Consider the following 6,158-nt stretch of genomic DNA (forward strand, 5'->3'; position numbering starts at 1 on the left):
CATGAGTGTGCATATATCTGCTCCTGTCCTGGCTCTCACCTCTTTAGGATATATACCTAGTAATGGGATTGCTGGGTCAAATGGTATCTCCAATTCCACCTTTCTAAGGAATCACCATATTGCTTTCCATAGTGGTTGTGTCACTTCACAGTCCCACCAGCAGTGTATGAGAGTTCCAATTTCTCTACATCCCTGCCAGCATTTGTTATTTTCTGTCTCTTTGAACTTTGCCATTAGTGCTGGGGTGAGATGGTATATCACTGTTGTTCTGATTTGCATCTCTTTGCTGGCCAATGATTGTGAGCATCTCTTCATGTATTAGCTGGCCACCTGAATATCCTCCTTGGTGAAGTGTCTATTCATGTCTTCTGCCCATTTTTCAATTGGATTGTTAATTCCTTTGTTGTTGAGGCATTGGAGTTTTCTATAAATTGTAGAGATAAGTCCCTTGTCAGATATGTAATTATCAGCAAATATGAATTTGTTGCTGTCATTTTTTTTATTGTGATTTGGGTGAAAGTTTACAGAGCAAATTTACTTTCCATACAGCAGTTCACACACACATTGTCTCATGATATTGACTACAATTTACCCCAATGCAACAGCTCCTCTCCCACCTCATTCTGATACTCACCTCTTCCCTGTGTCTAACCCTCCATGCACTCTTGCCCTTTGAACTGTCTCCCTGTGCATAAACAACCCTTCTTTCTCCCATAATTGTTCTCTTCAAGGAGTGTATCCACCTCAAGTTCTTGTTCTACTCATATGCCTGTCTTTATTTGCCTGGAAGCCACCGGTATGGGTTCAATTCCAGACCTGAAGGGCAGCAAGGAACCATAATCCCAGGGGTTCCACCAGGCTCTAACAGACCAACAAACCTTGTCCTCCTTTTTTTTCCCAAATGATTTTGAGTTTTGTTCCACATTGTTCTCCCTCTCTATCCAGGATCTCCTACATAGATCCCCCTCCGAGTGGTTGACAGTGGTAGCCAGGCACCAGCTAGTTCTTCTGGTCTCATAGTTGTATAGGCTGAGGATTGCATGGTGTACCAGTTGCGAGGACTAATTGTTTCCATGAATCTTTGGTTTTCTTCATTCTTCTTTGCTCTGGATGAGGAGAGACCCATAGTTGCATCTAGATGGCTGCATGCAAGTTAAGATCCCTTCCTGTCATTTTTTTTATGTGCTTTTTTTGTGGTGTCGATTTCTTTGTTCCATAATTTTCTATGATGAGCTCGTTTTGTTTATCAGTCATATTATCACTTCCTTCATTGCTATTGTTTCAGTATTTGCTGAATATTTATGCTGGTCCTCTTTTTTATTTTGATGTGAAGATTTATCATTTTTCTTTGAGGTTACCTTGCGATTTATAGTTTTCTTCCCAAGTTTAGAACAATCTGTGCTATCTTGTAGTTGTCTTGACTTCCCTACCATCTGGAAGTTCTATAATGACACAGTTTTTTTTCCCTCTTTTTGGTTTGTAGTTGTCCTCATTTGTCAATTGATGTCTCTGGTTCCCTGTTTACAATCTTGTAGGTTTATTTACTTTGGATACTTCCATAGCTGGGCTGGTTTCTGGGTTATATCATCATGTGTGTTAATGGTCAGTTGTTGTTGGCTATAGTTGCTTCTCTGTCCAAAGGGTTCCCTTTAGCATCTCTTATAAGGTTGGTCTGGTTTTAACAAATTCCCTTAATTTCCGCTTATCTGGACATGTCCTAATTTCACCACCGTATTTGAGGGACAGTTTGGCTGGGTACATAATTCTTGGTTGGAAATTTTTCTCTTTCAGTGTTTTATATATACCATCCCATTGTCTTCTAGTTGACAGCACTTATACACTCATCACCTGTCTCCTTTCCTCTGATCAGCCTCTCATATGTCCCTGCTGACCATGGCAAACAAAGGATATTCTTAGGTCTCTGGAATCTGAATGGGAAGGCTATCACCATAAACTGCAAAATGGCCACCACTTGTAAAGATTCAAAATGGCTGCACCTTTGGTCACTTTAAATATCCAAAATGGCCACTGCTTGTAAACAATCAAAATGGCTGTGCCTTCCGGACAGAGGAAAATCAACAGCTCAAATTGTCTCCCTCCTTGCTGCTTCCCTTCCTAGTCATAGGCCACCAGCGCCGTTGTCCCTGCAGCCCTTGGCAACCTGGGCTGATCTTCGGGTCGATTCTCAGGTCCCAACACCACTTGGAAATATTCAGGTTTTTGGTCCCGTCAGAGTAGCTGACTGTCAGCAGCTCCGACCATCTCAGTACTCACTGTTTTCATTCAGGTTTCTCCACTAGTCGGTGCCTAATCCACTTCTGTATATTTCCATTCAACAGGGCTCCAGGAGTATCTTCTGTATCTCTGTCAATTGTTTTTTCTTTTCTTTGTGGAAGAGGGTCTATGTCGCTTCTCTGCCTATTCCTCCATCTTCCCTGTGTCCCTTCTCAAGGCTGTAAATCTTTATGGAAACAGATTGCCCCATCCTTTTTCCACAGAGCTGGTGGAGAGTTGGAACCACCAACCTTTTGGCTAGCAGTCAAATGCCTTAACCACTTCACCACTACACCTCCTTGTTACCTTATAAGTGGTTCCCAAATAATAATAATAATAATAATAATAATAATAATAAATTCTCTAGTGTTACTCCTTACCTGACTTCTCATAACTTATTCATCATGTGTTTTGCATGATGCCTGATTTCCAGATTTCAGACTTTCCTTTGGATTCATAATTCCATGTACCCACAGTTAAAATAAACAAACCCTACTATTTTTCTGTTGTTTAAAATCTATTTCTTTCTATTTTGCACCTTTACTTAAGCTTTTCCTAGATTGGCCTCTTTTATTTTAGTAGTCAAAATTCACAATTTTCTGATATTGATATGAATGCACTGTTAAAAAATTATTTTCAATGTCAGCCTTCTTTTATCTTCTTTATTACATAATCCTAAAAAGTTGTCATTATTAATGATTCTATTTGGCTTGTTGGAACTCCAGAGACCTATGAACTATTTCATTCCTGCTTGGTAGATCTTCACATTAAAAACATAAAAGAGCAAGTAAGAGGAAAAAAAACATACCATGTCAATACTGTTGTAAAAAAAAAACAAAAAACTATTTGCCTTCCTTTGAATGTACATTTAAACATTCTTGAGCTAAAACATAGCTATTATTGGGTTAGAATTTTTCTTGATTAGGTTACAAGCATAACATAAAAAATGTAGCAAAGAAATCATTCTTTCAGGTTTCAGTAAATAATTTAGAAAAGCATGGTCTTCTTCCTTGTTTTCTAAAATGAAATTGAAAATCTTCAAATATACATTGTGTGGGTATAGGCAATTGTCCATACCAGTTTGTGAAATGTATTGCTTTTTAATCAAACTAGATTATAAGGGAAGATGGGATTATAAAATTTCTACTACTTTTTCTATCATCAAATAAAGTGAGGTATGTTTGTTTTTACAAGTACTCTCAGCTTATCAGTGCTGTTGTCAAAAATAAGGCATATTCTCAGGCAGAATACAGGTGTTGTTGACATTTTTGGATTCCATTTTCTCTAAATAGGCTTCTTTTTGAATCAAGATTACATTCAAAGGCTGTCTTTCAAAGTAGTTTTATTTCTCTTTGAAGTGAGAATTTTTCTGCTCCCACGTTTGCATTTTTTAAAGTACTCCAGAAGGAAAAGATGTCACCCCAAAATAGTGACGCAACACTTACTAACTTGGAATTTTAGAGACAGCCATAGTACTCTATAATTAATGTCCTTTCAAACTTTTCTTCAAATACTATTCATACTGACATTCTGATAAACAAACTCCTCTGAAATCTCACAGCCTAAAATAAAAGCTGAAAAATTCTTTGGATCTTGTGACTAGAATTAGAGAAAAAGAGAAACATTTTTATAAAATTATTTTTTGCTGAAAATAATGGACCAAATAGGCTTTTATTTTCCCTTATAATGACAAAGGGCATGATATTCCTGGTATCCATCAATTTCACAAGTGTGACACTAGGTTTATCTTTAAGTTACCTTGGTCAAATGTTTTCAAAATGGCAGTCACAAATATTCTGCTTTTGCTTTGCTGTTTGTTTAGCCATTTTTGGTGAACCTATTTTTAGATTTCAAGAGGAAATGAAGAGTGATTTGAGGGCAAAACATTTAATACAAATAGCAAATATACCAGTATCAACACAACCCTTTTGACATTTTCTTGACTTTTGCCCATATAAGAATATAAACAAAAGAGAAAAAAAATCCCAATGAATATTAAATCTAATGTAGACAAACCATGTTAAGAGAGACTACGTGTGAAAAAATAAGCTCTTCTCCATTGTGTGTTTTCCTCTATGGTGTCACTATTGCATCCCAGATTATAATGCATGTCAAACTCAAACCAAACCTCTACCATTGAGTCAATTCTGACTCATAGCAACCCCCATTGGGTTTCCAAGGCTGTAAATCTTTACCAAAGTAGATCAACCCATCTTCCCTCTGTGGAGCGTCTGACGTGTTTCAACTGCTAAGTTACTGGTTATCAGCCAAATGTCTTATCCACTACCCCACACCAGAGCTCCTTTAATGCATATCAGGGCTCCTGAAAATATGACTGTCTCAAGCCCAACAAGGCAAGTATATATAATTGCTCATCTGTCCTATCTTTGAAGTTCCAGTCTCACCTTGAGTGAATGGTATTATCTTACCTTTCATACTAACTCCTTGTGCAGGTTTGTGGTCATTTAATTTCTGTTTGTGTGTGTTTATATCTTTATAAAATCTGGTTTATGGTACCTTTCGCTCAGATATTTTCACAAGTGTAATGCTTTTGAAATGCTTGGAAAGTTGTTAAAGCTACTGTATATTTAAAACATATACTAATCAGCATCTTTCTGTTTAAGAAAATAAAATACTTGCTCAAGACTGTAGCAAGCAAAGTCCCCTTGTACTGTATGTAATATCACCTAAAGCAGGAGTTAGCAAACTATGGCCCATAGGCCAAATCCTCCTTACTTACATTTCTTTTAAATAAAGTTTTTTGGATTATAGTCACAATTCTTTGGTGTACATATTGTTTATGGCTGCTTTAGCACTATACCAATGGGGTTGAATAGTTGCAACAGAGGATCTGCAAAGCTTAAAATATTTACTGGCTGGCCCTTGACAGGAAAAAAAAATGTTGTCCCCTGATCTAATGTAACAAAACATTATCATTTGAGTTCTCTTAGTATTATTCATGTGGCAAGATTTATCTTATAATTTTGTACATTCAGAATTATTCATTTTATTACAGGACAACCTATGTACTTTTTACTATAAATAAATGCATATTAATTCCTCCTTTCTTACCCCAAATGTTCTTTAAAACACTGAGACTTTATGAAAATCTATCACCTTGATTCCTACCATTGTTTTGTGAAGAATGTCAGTTTTGTTAGCTTGCCCTTTCATTCATTCCATATACATTTATTGCATAATACTATTTGTCAGACATTGCAACAGATTTTGGCACAATAATGGTAAAAAAAAAAAAAAAAAAAACTAAGATACAGTCTACATTTTCATGGAGCTTGCCTCTAAAATGTATTATTTCCTTTTCATGTTCATCTTTCCTGTGCTGTCCACTAACATTTTCCTTTTCACACCTTGTCAATCAGACTAGACTCTTCACTAATCTCCAAAGACAACATCTTACTATCATTTCCATCTGGAACATTCCTCTCTTTCATTGTCACAATCATTCCAGTGGCTTTAATTTCAAGATGAAGGCCTGATGTGATTTTATAGTTTTTCTTTCAAGGCCTGAATTCCTGGAATAATATAAAATAGATATATGGCAGTTTGTAAATCTAGGATTGTCCTAAAAAACAGGGATGGTGGACTAAGGCAGTATCTCTGTGGAAGTAGGTTGCCCAATCTTCATTCCAAGGAGTGGCTGATGGGTTTGAACCACCAGCCTTCTGGTTAGCTGTCAAATGCATGAGTCACTATGCCACCAGATTTCAGAATCAGCATGAAGAAAGAAAATTATAGTCTAGAAAGGCATGAGAGACTATGTTACTATAAAATATGGGAGTGGACACCAAGAATTCTCCATGCTTGAAGAAAGACTATAGCAGGAGCAGGAGGAAACGCAGACAACAAAAATCAAGGATAACTGA

This window comes from Orycteropus afer, unplaced genomic scaffold (assembly GCF_000298275.1).
Source record: "Orycteropus afer afer isolate SDZICR_OR568_19922 unplaced genomic scaffold, OryAfe1.0 scaffold00520, whole genome shotgun sequence".
Classification (NCBI taxonomy): Eukaryota; Metazoa; Chordata; class Mammalia; order Tubulidentata; family Orycteropodidae; genus Orycteropus; species Orycteropus afer.